The following is a 13,775-nucleotide window of genomic DNA, read 5'->3' as shown; positions in this document are numbered from 1 at the left end:
GGCGGATCACCTGGGGCCAGGAGTTCAAGACCAGACTGGCCAACATGGTGAAACCCCGTCTTTATTAAACATACAAAAATTAGCTGGAGGTGGTGGTGGGCACCTGTAATCCCAGCTACTCGGGAAGCTTAGGCAGGAGAATCGCTTGAACCTGGAAGGTGGACATTGCAGTGAGCCAAGATCACGCCATTGCACTCTATCCTGGGTGATTAATGAAAGTCCATCTCAAAGGGGAAAAAAGACTGGGTGCAGTGGCCATGTAATCCCAGGGCATTTCGGGGGCCGAGGTGCATGGATCGCCAGAGACTGAGTTCAAGACCAGCCTGGGCAATATAACAACCTAGAGGGTGAGGCAGGAGGATTGCCCGAGCCCAGGAGTTCAAGGCTACAGTGAGCTGATAGTGTCAGTGCACTGAACTCTGGGAAAAAGAGTAAGACTCCATCTCCAAAAAAAATATATATATATATATAGTGGTTGGGGGACAGGAATCATGGTAGTGTGTAGCTTAAAAACTACCTTCATGGAACAGGTTGTGGCTTGATTTGAGTATGTGCATGTCAAGCCCAGCTAGAGGGTATTTGGGGCTTTTCAGAGGGAAAATTGACCAGGAAATTTAAATGAGGGTTTTTTTTTGTTTGTTTCATTTGAGACTGAGTCTTGCTCTTGTTGCCCAGGCTGGAGTGCAACCTCAGCTTCGTGGCCCGAGTTTTGATTTTTTTAAAATGCTTCATTTTAAAGCAAAATGGAAAAACTGAGTCAATCTCTGGCTTTTTAACAGGTATCTGTAAATTATTGTGACACCTTTTACTGAACATATATTGCTAAAAAATAGTGGAGTGGCCAGGCGTGGTGGCTGACGCCTGTAATCCTAGCACCTTGGGAAGCCGAGACGGGTGGATCAACTGAGGTCAGGAGTTCGAGACTAGCCTGACCAACATGGTGAAATCCCGTCTCTACTAAAAATACAAAAATGAGCCCAGCATGGTGGCTCATGTCTGTAATCCCAGCTACTCTGGAGTCTCAGGCACGAGAATCGCCAGGAGGTGGAGGTTGCAGTGAGCAGAGATCGAGCCACTGCACTCCAGCCTGGGCGACAGAGTGACTGTCTCAAAAAACAAAAAAAACAAAACATGGAGGAGTGTTTCATGGCTATTATGCCACAGTTTATTCTTGAATTAAGTGAATCTTTTTTTAATGGTAGAACTTCTTTGTGGGGTTTTTTTTTTTTTTTTTTTTTTTTTAGATAGAGTCACTCTCGCCCAGTCTGGAGTACAGAGGTGGGATCCCAGCTTGCTGCAACCTCCGCCTCCCAGGTGCAAGCGATTCCCTTGCCTCAGCCTCCCAAGTAGCTGGGATTACAGGCACATGCCACCATGCCCGGCTAATTTTTGTCTTTTTAGTAGAGATGGGGTTTCGCCATGTTGTCCAGGCTGGTCTCAACTCCTGCCCTCAAGTGATTCGCCTGCCTCGGCCTCCCAAAGTGCTGGGATTACTGGCGTGAGCCACTATGCCTAAGTCTATGAATGTGGGCTAATTTCAAATTATATTCTCAGAAATATTTACTATTCTGCCAAGTTATGTAATTTGGATATATATGTAGATATACCTTAAGGTAACATTTAATATGAGCATTCAGTTTAATAATTACTTAGCTCTTTGGCATTGCCTTTAGCTAAACCTTTAATTTGCAAATGAGCAATTATTTATCTTAACAAAGATGGCTAATGTCAGTGAGCAAAGTGGTGCTGGTAATGACAGGTTTACGGGGATAAGTGTTAACGAAGCCTTGGGGGGCTGATGTCAGTGTTTTAATATGTTTATTTGGCCAAGATATGAGGGGTGCATAACTTAAATTTTATATAAAGAGCACAGTATTCTTTATAGTGGACCCAAAACTAAATTGGTAAACTCAGGTAGGCTCTCGTGTTGTATTTAAAATGAGTGATTTTGCAAAGTTTCATTACAGATACCTTATATTTAACTACACTTCTTGTTAGAAAATATTAATCTAAATATTATGCCTTCAAGTTTTAATTATATACCTGGAAGTTTTTTTATTTCCTTTTTTTGTTGTTGTTGCTCATTCACCATCATGCTCTGATATACCTGGAATTTTTTAAATGAAAAGTTCTTAACAGTTACTATTAAAGAATTATGCATTTTCTTAAAACCATAGTGTTTTTAGTTTGTACGAGAATTTTAAGGAATTGGAATGTTTTCACTTTTTTAATATTGTTCCCAAATAAACACCCCCAGTTTCTTAACTTTTTATTTAAAAGAAGGTCTCACTCTGTCACCCAGGCTAGAGTGCAGTGGCACAGTTGTGGCTCACTGTTCCCTCGAACCCCTGGGTTCAAGCAGTCCTCCCACCTCAGCCTCCCCGGTATCTGGGGCACGTGCCACCATGCCCGGCTAGTTTTAAATTTTTTTTATTTAATTTTTTACTTATTTTGAGACAGTCTTGCTCTGTTGCACAGGCTGGAGTACAGTGACACAGTCATGGCTCACTGCAGCCTCGAACTCCTGGATTCAAGTAATTCTCCCACCTCAGCCTCCCAAGTAGCTGGGACTACAGGTGTGCGTCACATCAGCTGATATTTATTTACTTATTTTTGTTGTTTGTTTGTAGAAATTGTCTCACTCTGTTGCCCAGGCTGGTCTCAAACTCCTGGGCTCAAGCGATCCTACTGCTTTGGCTTCCCAAAGTGCTGGTATTACAGGTTGAGCCACTGCACCTGGCCCTAGTTTATCTTTTAAAATGCATTTTTTAGGCAGCCGTTCTGCAGGTCTTTAAGTTCTAATTCGCTATTTTGCATTCTAAATTATGCCTAAAATAACTATCATCCTGTCAAAACTGAGGATATTGACAGCATTGGAGTTAACCATGATGGAGTGTTCATTTAATTAGTATTTATTGTATGCTATGTTCCAGACAGTGCTAGGCAGCAAAAATAGATAGGATTCCTGCCCTTATGGTGCTTAGCATGAAAAAGTCAGTCATAAATAATTGCCAAGTTTAGAACAATAGTAAATATGACAGATGCAGTCTGACAGTCTATGAGATTGAAGTAGAGGACGGTGCAAGAAGGAATGCTTGGAGAAACTGAGAGGACATACACCTGAAAGAGTAGGAGTCAATTATATGAGCAGGTAGAGGGTGCCCTTAGATGTGAGGGAACAACCTATATCACTTTATGGAAGAATTATAAGCCCCGCAGCCATAGCATGGGGAATCTTGTTCCATCTTCTAAGATAAGGCTGGAGAAGTAGGTAAGAGCCAAACTACTGGGATCTGCAGTGTGTATTTTGGTATTGATACAGGGTGTCACTCTGTCACCCCGGCTGGAGTGCAGTGGTGCCACCACGGCTCACTGGAGCCTCTACCTCCTGGACTCAGGCAATCCTGTCTCAGCCTCCTGAGTAGCTGGGACCACAAGTGCACACTGTCACCAGCCCTGGGTTTTTTGTTTTGTTTTGGTTTTGTGGAGATACGCTCTTGTTTTGTTGTTAGGGCTAGAGCAATCCACCCGCCTCAGCCTCCCAAAGTGCTGGAATTAGAGGCATACACCACCCTGCCCATCCTTCAAAACCAATCCTTTAAAACCCAGTCATTAATCTGTAGTATAGGGTGGTTTTAATTAAATAAAAATTTCAAGGCCGGGCGCGGTGGCTCAAGCCTGTAATCCCAGCACTTTGGGAGGCCGAGACGGCGGATCACGAGGTCAGGAGATCGAGACCATCCTGGCTAACACGGTGAAACCCCGTCTCTACTAAAAAATACAAAAAACTAGCCGGGCGAGGTGGCGGGCGCCTGTAGTCCCAGCTACTCGGGAGGCTGAGGCAGGAGAATGGCGTAAACCCGGGAGGCGGAGCTTGCAGTGAGCTGAGATCCGGCCACTGCATTCCAGCCTGGGCGACAGAGAGAGACTCCGTCTCCAAAAATAAATAAATAAATAAATAAATAAAAATAAAAATTTCAGCCAGTTTTAAATGTGACTGTTAGGGACAGGGCTAAACGTTATATCCACCACTTTTTTTCTATCTTGATTCTTGTGTCCTTAACCCTATTCATCATTCTCTTTCCCACCTGGACAGTCTCCCAAGTCACCACTATTGTGCTAAGCATATGATATCATTCAAGACTTAATGTTTCCAGTCCTCACCAATAAGGTCTCCCACCTACTGTAGATGAATAAAAGCATTATGTTTGTCATGACTGTTTATTACCTCTTAAAATTTTTTTTCTTATCGATTTGCCATTTTTCCATGGATCCAAAAAAGACTGATAATTCATGCCTGCTTAAGCAAACCAGTTGTGTCCAGAAGTAATAAACCCATCCCATAAATATGTCTTGAAAGTTGTGGAATTTGCATGTCCATCAAGCCTTTTCCTATCCCCGGCCGGTCAAGGTGTCTCACACCTGTAATCCCAACACTTTGGGAATCCAAGGTGGGTGGATCACTTAAGACCAGGAGTTCAAGACCAGCCTGGCCAATACGATGAAACCCTGTCTCTAAAAAATTTGCTGGGCATGGTGGCATGTGTCTCAATCCCAGCTAGTCGATACATTACTCTTGATACACTGAGGCATGAGAATCACTTGAACCCGGGAGACAGGTTGCAGTGAGCCGAGATCATGTCACTGCACTCCAGCCTGGGTGACAGAGTAAGACTCTGTCTCAAAGGCCTTTTTGCCCACCTTGAAGGAAATTATAGGTGTACCATAGCCAGCTCTGCAACTGGTCCTGGTGTATTCAGGCAGGTAATTTTTGTTTGTTTTTGTTTTGTTGTTGAGACGGAGTTTCACTCTTGTCACCCAGGCTGGAGTGCAATGGTGCGATCTTGGCTCACTGCAATCTCTGCCTCCTGGGTTCAAGCGATTCTCCTGCCTCAGCCTCCTGAGTAGTTGGGATTACAGGCACATGCCACCACACCTGGCTAATTTTTTGTCTTTTTAGTAGAGACAGGGTTTTGCCGGGTTGCTCAGGCTGGTCTTGAACTCCTGACCTCAGGTGATCTGCCTGCCTCCGCCTCCCAAAGTGCTAGGATTACAGGCGTGAGCCACCACACCCAGCCACTAGTTGTTAAATCTAGATGATGAGATGTGTACGCAGGTTTAATTATCTGTTTGGAAATAGTTTCAAATAAAAAGAAATTTTAAAAGTTTAAAGGGGCCTTTGGTTTCCAGTCTGGCATGTAAGAATCTTGGAGGTTGGCACTTCATCCTAACAAGTCAAAAACTGAATTAACTGGCCAGGCACAGTGGCTCATGTCTATAATCCCAGCACTTTAGAAGGCCGAGGCGGGTGGATCACAAGCTCAGGAGATCGAGACCATCCTGGCCAACATGGTGAAACCCCGTCTCTACTAAAAATACAAAAAAATTAGCTGGGCATGGTGGCGCACACCTGTAATCCCAGCTATTTGGGAGGCTGACGCAGGAGAACTGCTTGAACCCGGGAGGCAGAGGTTGCAGTGAGCGGAGATCGCGCCACTGCACTACAGTCTGGTGACAGAGCGAGACTCCTCATCAAAAAAAAAAAAAAAGCTGGATGTGGTGGTGCGCACTTGTAATCCCAACTACTCTGGAGTCCCAACTACTCTGGAGCCTGGAAGGATCACTTGAGCCTGGAAGATGGAGATTGCAGTGAGCCAAGATCCCACCACTGCACTCCAGCCTGGGGGATACAGCAAGACTGGCTCAAAACAACAACAACAAAAACTCTGCTCTGCAAAAGAGACTGTTGAGAGAAAAATACAAGCCACAGACTGGGGGGAAAATTGCAAAAGATGTATCTGATAAGCAACTGTTACCTAGTATATACAAAGAACTTAAAAAAAAATTTTTTTTAATTAGCTGGGTGTGGTAGTGTGTACCTGTAGTCCCAGCTACTTGGGAGAGTGAGGTGAGAGGATCACTTGAGCCTGGGAGTTTGAGGCTATAGTCCACTACAGCCTAGGTGACAGAGCTAGACCCTGTCTCAAAAAAAAATTAAAAAGTGAACCAAAGACTTCAACAAACACCTTGCCAAAAAAGACATATGTATGGAAAATAAGGATCTGAAAAAGTGCTCCATACTATATGTCATCAGGAAAAATGCAAATTAAAACAAGATACTGCTACACCTAATGAAATAGCTAAACTTCAGAACACTGACACCACCAAATGCTAGCAGAATGTGGAGCAGCACGACTTCTCATTTATTGCTGGTAGGAATGCAAAATGGTGCAGCCACTTTGGAAGACCATTTGACAGTTCTCCACAAAACTAAACATAACACTATATGGGATCTAACAATCATATTCCTTAGTATTTACCCAAAGGAGTTGAAAATATGTTCACACAAAAACCTGTACATGGATGTTTATAGCAGCTTTATTCAAAATTATCAAAACTGAGAAGCAACATTCAGCGGGTGAATGGATCAATAAACTGTGATACATCCAGTTAGTGTTATTCAGCACTCACAAGGAATGAGCTATCAAGCCATGAAGACATGGAAAAAATGTAAATGCATGTTATGAAATGAATGAGGCCAATCTAAAAAGGCTACATGCTGTAAAATTCCAACTTATGACATTCTGGAACATGTCTGTAGGTAAAACTACAGAGACAGCGAAAAGAGCAGGGATTGCCAAAGGTGAAGAGCGAGGGATGGATGAATGGGTGGAACATAGAGGATTTCCAGAGCAGTGAAACTATATATGATACTATAATGGTGGATTCATGTTGGACCATTAGACATTGGTCCAAACCCATAGAATGTCCCCAGCACCAAACGTGAAGGCTAATGTAAACTATATTATCTGAATGATAATGATGTGTCAGTGTAGGTTCATCAGGCAGGCAAGGTGGCTCATGCCTGCAATCACGCCTGACCAGCCAGGGCAACATGGGGAAACCCTGTCTCTACAAAAAATACAAAAAAATTAGCCAGGGCGTGGTGCAGTGGCTCACATCTGTAATCCCAGCACTTTGGGAGGCCAAGGTGAGGGGATCACTTAAGGCCAGGAGTTCGAGACCAGCCTGGCCAATATGGCAAAACCCTGTCTCTGCTAAAAATACAAAAATTGGCCCTGCGCAGTGGCTCACACCTGTAATCCTAGCACTTTAGGAGGCCAAGGCAGGTGGATCACTTGAGGTCAGGAGTTCAAGACCAGCCTGGCCAACGTGGTGAAACCCTGTCACTACTAAAAATACAAAAATTAGCTGGGCGTGGTGGTGGGCGCTTGTAATTCCAGCTGCTCAGGAGGCTGAGGCAGGAGAATCACCTGAGCCTGGGAGGCAGAGGATGCAGTGAGCTGAGATCGAGCCACTGCACTCCAGCCTGTGCAACAGGGAGAGACTCGGTCTCAAACAACAACAACAACAACAACAACAACAAAAACCAACCAACAAACAAAAAAAACATTAACTGGGCATGGTGGCTTGTGCCTATAGTCTCCGCTACTTGGAAGGCTGAGGCAGGAGGATTGCTTGAGCCAGGGAGGTCGAGGCTGCAGCGAACCCTGATCATGCCACTGCACTCCAGCCTGGGTGAGGGAGAGACCCTGTCTTAAAAAAAAAAGAAAAAATTGGGCGGGCGCGGTGGCTCACACCTGTAATCCCAGCACTTTGGGAGGCCAAGATGGGCGGACCACGAGGTCAGGAGATCGAGACCATCCTGGCTAACACGGTGAAACCCCGTCTCTACTAAAAATACAAAAAAATTAGCCATGAGTAGTGGCGGGCGCCTGTAGTCCCAGCTACTCAGGAGGCTGAGGCAGGAGAATGGCGTGAATCCAGGAGGCGGAACTTGCAGTGAGCCGAGATCGGGCCACCGCACTCCAGCCTGGGGGATTGAGCAAGACTCCGTCTCAAAAAAAAAAAAAAAAAAGGAGGTCCATCATTTGTAACAAATGTACCACTCTGCTGCTGGAGGATGTTCAAGAGAAATGTCACATAGGTGAGAAGTCTGATAAGTCCACTGGATTTCACAATTAGGTGGTTAACCATTACCAAACCGATTCACTAGAGTGTGAGTGGAAGCCTGATTATATAGGGTTGAAAAGAGGTTAGAAAATAAGCAGAAGGAAGCCAGAGGCCTACTTTAAATGTTCAGCGATAGAGCTGGAGCTGGATTCAACTGGGTAATCAATTTTCTTTTTTCGTTTTTTTTTTTTTGTTGTTGTTATTTTTTTTTGTTTTTTTTTTTTTTTTTTTTGAGACGGAGTCTCGCTGTGTCACCCAGGCTGGAGTGCAGTGGCCGGATCTCAGCTCACTGCAAGCTCTGCCTCCCGGGTTTTTACGCCATTCTCCTGCCTCAGCCTCCCGCTGTTTTTTTCAAGTGTTAGCTATTTCAGTGCTCCAGGTGCTCAGAGAAACTTCTCTATTAACAAACTATGGAAATGATCCCTGAAAGTATAGTCTTTTTGTGCTTTTCTTTCTTCCTTTCTTTCTTTCTTTTTTTTTTTTTTTTTTTTTTTTTTTTTGAGATAGGGTCTCACTCTCACCCAGGCTGCAGTGCAGTGGTGCTATCACGACTCACTGCAGCCTGAACCTCCTCGCTTGGGCTCAGGTGATCCTCCCACCTCAACCTGTGTTTTTTTAGAGTCGGGGTTTAGCCATGTTGGTCAGGCTGGTCTGAAACTCCTGGGCTCAAGTGATCCACCAGCCTCAGCCTCCCAAAGTGCTGGGATTACAGACATGAGCCACCGCACCTGTCTTTATAATCCATGTTCTTACCCTACTAACCCTGTCTCTCCATCTCTCCTCTTCTCTCCAACTTACCCCTCTTATGCCCAGTCTGTTAGCTGTGTGTTGGCTTGTTCCTTAAGTGGGATCTCTCCATGTAACAGGAAAGACTGGCCAGTAGCAGTTACATGTTTACACAGTCCTTGCAGACACTTCCAGATAAGGAAATAATTCTCTTCCCCAGTGTCCATATAGCAAATCTCTTCACAGGACAGATTATCTTCAGCCGTTTCAGGCTTTCATGATGATCATAGCTGCGAGCCCCAGAGATTAAGAGACATGATACTCCTAGCATCTATATATCAAAATTTAGGGATCCTGTACCTGTTATTGGTAAAATCATATTTCCTTGATTTCTGATGAGGCTTTTTTTTTTGAGACAGAGTCTCGCTCTGTCACCCAGGCTGGAGTGGAGTGGCAGGATCTCGGCTCACCGCAACCTCCACATCCCAGGTTCACACCATTCTCCTGCCTGAGCCTCCCGAGTAGCTGGGATTACAGGCGCCTGCCACTGTGCCTGGCTAACTTTTTGTATTTTTTTAGTACAGACGGGGTTTCACCATGTTAACCAGGATGATCTCCATCTCCTGACGTCGTGATCTGCCCGCCTCAGCCTCCCAAAGTGCTGGGATTACAAGCTTGAGACATTGCGCCTGGCCGGTTTTTTTTTTTTTTTTTTTTACTTTATTTATTTATTTTTGAGACAGTTTTGCTCTGTCACCCAGGCTGGAGTGCACTGGCGCAATCTTGACTCACTACAACCTTCGCCTCCCGGATTCAAACAATTCTCCTGCCTCAGCCTCCCAAGTAGCTGGGACTACAGGCACGTGCCGCCACGCCTGGCTAATTTTTCTTTGTATTTTTTAGTAGAGACGAGTTTTCATTATGTTGACCAGGCTGGTCAGGAACTCCTGACTTTGTGATCCACCTGCCTCGGCCTCCCACAGTGCTGGGATTACAAGCATGAGCCACCGCGCCAGGCCTCTGATGAGTTTTTAAATCTTTTTATGTATGTTTGTTAGCCATGTATTATTTCTTACTTATTTTTCCATGAGGTTGTCAGTTTTTGTTTTTTGGCAAGCCTCGGCCGGGCGCGGTGGCTCACGCCTGTAATCCCAGCACTTTGGGAGGCCGAGGCGGGCGGATCACAAGGTCAGGAGATCGAGACCACGGTGAAACCCCGTCTCTACTAAAAATACAAAAAAAAATTAGCCGGGCGCGGTTGTGGGCGCCTGTAGTCCCAGCTACTCGGGAGGCTGAGGCAGGAGAATGGCGTGAACCCGGGAGGCGGAGCTTGCAGTGAGCCGAGATCGCGCCACTGCACTCCAGCCTGGGCGACAGAGCAAGACTCCGTCTCAAAAAAAAAAAAAAAAAAAAAAAAAAAACAAGCAAGTTGCTCCTATGACTATTCTTGTTTAGCATGCCTGGCCACTCCTGTGAATTATTTTATTCAATGTGGATTTTAGAATCACCTATTGAATTTTGTTAAAAAGTATTCTGTTAGGATTTTTATGAATATTGCATTACACTTTTTTTCAAGAGAATTAAATCATTTATTGATTATACATGATAATGGATGATACACAAGCTTCATTCCCATCTATAATTTTATCTGGTACCATTATTCAATTTAGATATATTGCATAGGATGTGCCAACAATCACTTTTGTAACCAATAATTCCATGATTTTGCTTAGGTAATCCCTTTTAATGGTGAACTTCAGGTCACAACAGTAACTATCAGTTCAACTACACCAAGGTTTCCGAAGACAATGGCTTCTCCACCCAAGCAGGTTATATATAAATTCCAAATAGAACCTGGCATCACCCTGAAGGAATTCTAACTTCACACTGTTGGGGAGTTTACCAAGATGGCTTCAGAGTAGACTAACTTTACACAGCACATTAAAAAACAGACATTTATTCAGCGTCACGATCAGACTATTACATTTAGCAATCAACAGCATGGGTGCAAAAAAAAAAAAAAAAAAATCTACATTAAAACCCTTTGCTGGAATGCTTTACACTTTCCACAGAACAGAAACTAAAATAACCTGTTACACAATTAGTCACAAATACAGTCCTCGAGTTTTTTGCCCATACACATGAGTATTTGTCTAAAACATGTCTTCTTTGTAGCAGCTAGGCCCTGCCACCACTGTGCTTGGCTGAGTTCACAAATCTGTTGTAACCTGTAGCTTCCCTGTCACTTCTCTGGCTCTCCTCTCCTGCTAAGATTTGTTTCCTAATTGAAATCTTCTGCCATTGCCATAGCTACTGCTGCTCCTGGAACCGCCATAGCCACCTTGGTTTTGTGGTTTTGCAAAGTATTGGCCTCCACTGCCATAGGGGCCAGAGCTTCTGCCTCCAAAATTTCCTCCCTTCATGGGTCCAAATCTGAAGACTGATTGTTGTAATTGCCAAAATCATTGTAGCTTCCACCACCTCCAAAATTGCTTCCATCATTACCAAATCCATTATGGCCATCCCCACTGCCACCATATCCACCACCACCACGGCTGCCACCAAAGCCACCACGACCACTGAAGTTTCCTCCACGACTGAAGGTGTCATTCCCACCAAAACCACCTCCACAACCACCACCAAAGTTTCCAGAACCACTTCATCCTCTTTGGCTGGATGAAGCACTGGCCATCTCTTGCTTTGACAGGGCTTTCCTAACTTCACAGTTGTGGCCATTCACAGTATCGTATTTCTGAATGACAATCTTATCCACAGAGTCATGGTCGTCAAATGTTACAAAGGCAAAGCCCCTTTTCTTGCCACTGCCTCGGTCAGTCATGATTTCAATCACTTCCGTTTTCCCACACTGTTCAAAATAATCTCTTAGGTGATGTTCTTCAGTGTCTTCTTTAATGTCACCAATAAATATCTTTTTCACAGTTAAGTGGGCACCTGGTCTGAATCTTCTCTTGAGACAGCGTTCTTCGGTTCCACAACTCTTCCATCCACCTTGTGTGGCCTTGCATTCATAGCTGCATCCACCTCCTCCACAGTGGCATATGTGACAAACCCAAAGTCCCTGGAACGCTTGGTGTTTGGATCTCTCATGACCACACAGTCCGTGAGCATTCCCCATTGCTCAAAATGGCTCCTCAGGCTCTCATTGGTTGTTTCAAAGCTCAACCTCCAATGAAGAGCTTCCTCAGCTGTTTGGGCTCTTTAGGAGGCTCTGACTTAGACATGACGGCAGGGAGAAGAGAGACTGTAACGATGCTTCTTCGGCAGCGTCCACGGGCAGAAAGTCACTTTTTTTTTTTTTTTTTTTAGATGGAGTCTCACTCTCTTGCCCAGGCTGGAGTACAGTGGCACGATCTCAGCTGGCTGCAACCTCCGCATCTCAGGTTCCAGTTATTCTCCTGCCTCAGCCTCTAGAGTAGCTGAGATCACAGGTGTGCACCACTATACCTGGCTAATTTTTGTATTTTTAGTAGAGATAGGGTTTTGCCATGTTGGCCAGGCTGATCTTGAACTCCTGACCTCAGGTGATCCACCTACCTCAGCCTCCCAAAGTGCTGGGATTACAGGCGTGAGCCACTGTGCCCAACCTGCATTGCACTTAGTTTTTTTTTTTTCCTTTTGAGACAAAGTTTCATGCTTGTTGCCCAGGCTGGAGTGCAATGGCATTATCTTGGCTCACCACAACCTCTGCCTCCTGGGTTCAAGTGATTCTTCTGTCTCAGCCTCCTGAGTACTCCTGAGTAGCTGGAATTACAGGCATGTGCCACCATGCCCGGCTAATTTTGTATTTTTAGTAGAGACAGAGTTTCTCCATGTTGGTCAGGCTGGTCTGGAACTCCCAACGTCAGGTGATCCACCAGCCTCGGCTTCCCACTGTGCCTGGCCATGGAAATTTTAGGACAACTGACTTGATAAAATATTGAGCCTTGCCACTACAAAACATGCACGTTTATATTACTATTTATCATTCAGACTTAATTTTTGTGTACATTAATCAGCCTTCCCTTCTGATTTCTTGGTTTTTAGACTTGTAGCTTTTTAGTATGTCTTTTTTTTTTTTTTTTTTTTTGAGACGGAGTCTCGCTCTGTCGCCCAGGCTGGAGTGCAGTGGCGCGATCTCGGCTCACTGCAAGCTCCGCCTCCCGGGTTCACGCCATTCTCCTGCCTCAGCCTCCCGAGTAGCTGGGACTACAGGCGCCCACAACCGCGCCCGGCTAATTTTTTGTATTTTTAGTAGAGACGGGGTTTCACCGTGGTCTCGATCTCCTGACCTTGTGATCCGCCCGCCTCGGCCTCCCAAAGTGCTGGGATTACAGGCTTGAGCCACCGCGCCCGGCCTAGTATGTCTTGATATCAGGTCAGGCAAAGTCCCCTTTTCTATCTCTTATTTTTTGACTTTCTTTGAACATTTCATCTTCTGTTTGAACTTCAGAATCAGCTTGTCAAGTTACGATTTTCAAAAATTACAATGAGCCAGGCGTGGTGGCTCATACCTGTAATCCCAGCACTTTGGGAGGCCGAGGCTGGTGGATCACCTGAGGTCAGGAGTTCAAGATCAGTCTGGCCAACATAGTGAAACCCCATCTCTACTAAAAATACAAAAATTAGCCAGGAATGGTGGTGCAAGTCTGTAGTCCCAGCTACTTGGGAGGCTGAGGTGGGAGAATTACTTGAACCTGGGACGCAGAGGTTGCAGTGAGCTGAGATTGCACCACTGCACTCCAGCCTGGGTGACAGAGCGAGGCTGTGTCTCAAAAAAAAAAAAAAAAAAATTAGCTGGGTGCGGTGGTGGTGCCTGCAGTCCCAGCTACTACAGAGGCTGAGGCAGGAGAATCGCTTGAACCTAACCTGGGAGCCAGAGGTTGCAGTGAGCCGAGATCACGCCACTGCACTCCAGCCTGATTGAGGCCTTGTTTCAAAAAAAAAAAAAAAAAAGAGATTTGATAAATATTGCATTTACTGATTAAGTTTTAAAGTACTGATACCTTCATGATGTTGAGTCTTCTAGAAATGGGTATTCATTTAGGTATTCTTTTTCTGTTTGTTTTTCAGCTAGG

The 13,775-nt window shown here is 44.9% G+C and overlaps 2 pseudogenes; both read right to left on the bottom strand.

Moving 5' to 3' along the window:
* Positions 1–8,228: 8,228 nt before the first annotated feature.
* Positions 8,229–8,413, bottom strand: LOC112425300 (small nucleolar RNA U3; annotated as a pseudogene).
* A 2,228-nt stretch (positions 8,414–10,641) lies between these two features.
* On the bottom strand, positions 10,642–13,180 carry LOC105474367 (heterogeneous nuclear ribonucleoprotein A1-like; annotated as a pseudogene).
* Between the last annotated feature and the right edge of the window lie 595 nt (positions 13,181–13,775).

The sequence above is a fragment of the Macaca nemestrina genome, chromosome 10 (genome assembly GCF_043159975.1).
Source record: "Macaca nemestrina isolate mMacNem1 chromosome 10, mMacNem.hap1, whole genome shotgun sequence".
NCBI lineage: Eukaryota > Metazoa > Chordata > Mammalia > Primates > Cercopithecidae > Macaca > Macaca nemestrina.
The sequence above is the reverse complement of the archived record's forward strand: the minus strand, read 5'-3'. Positions and strand labels throughout refer to the sequence as shown.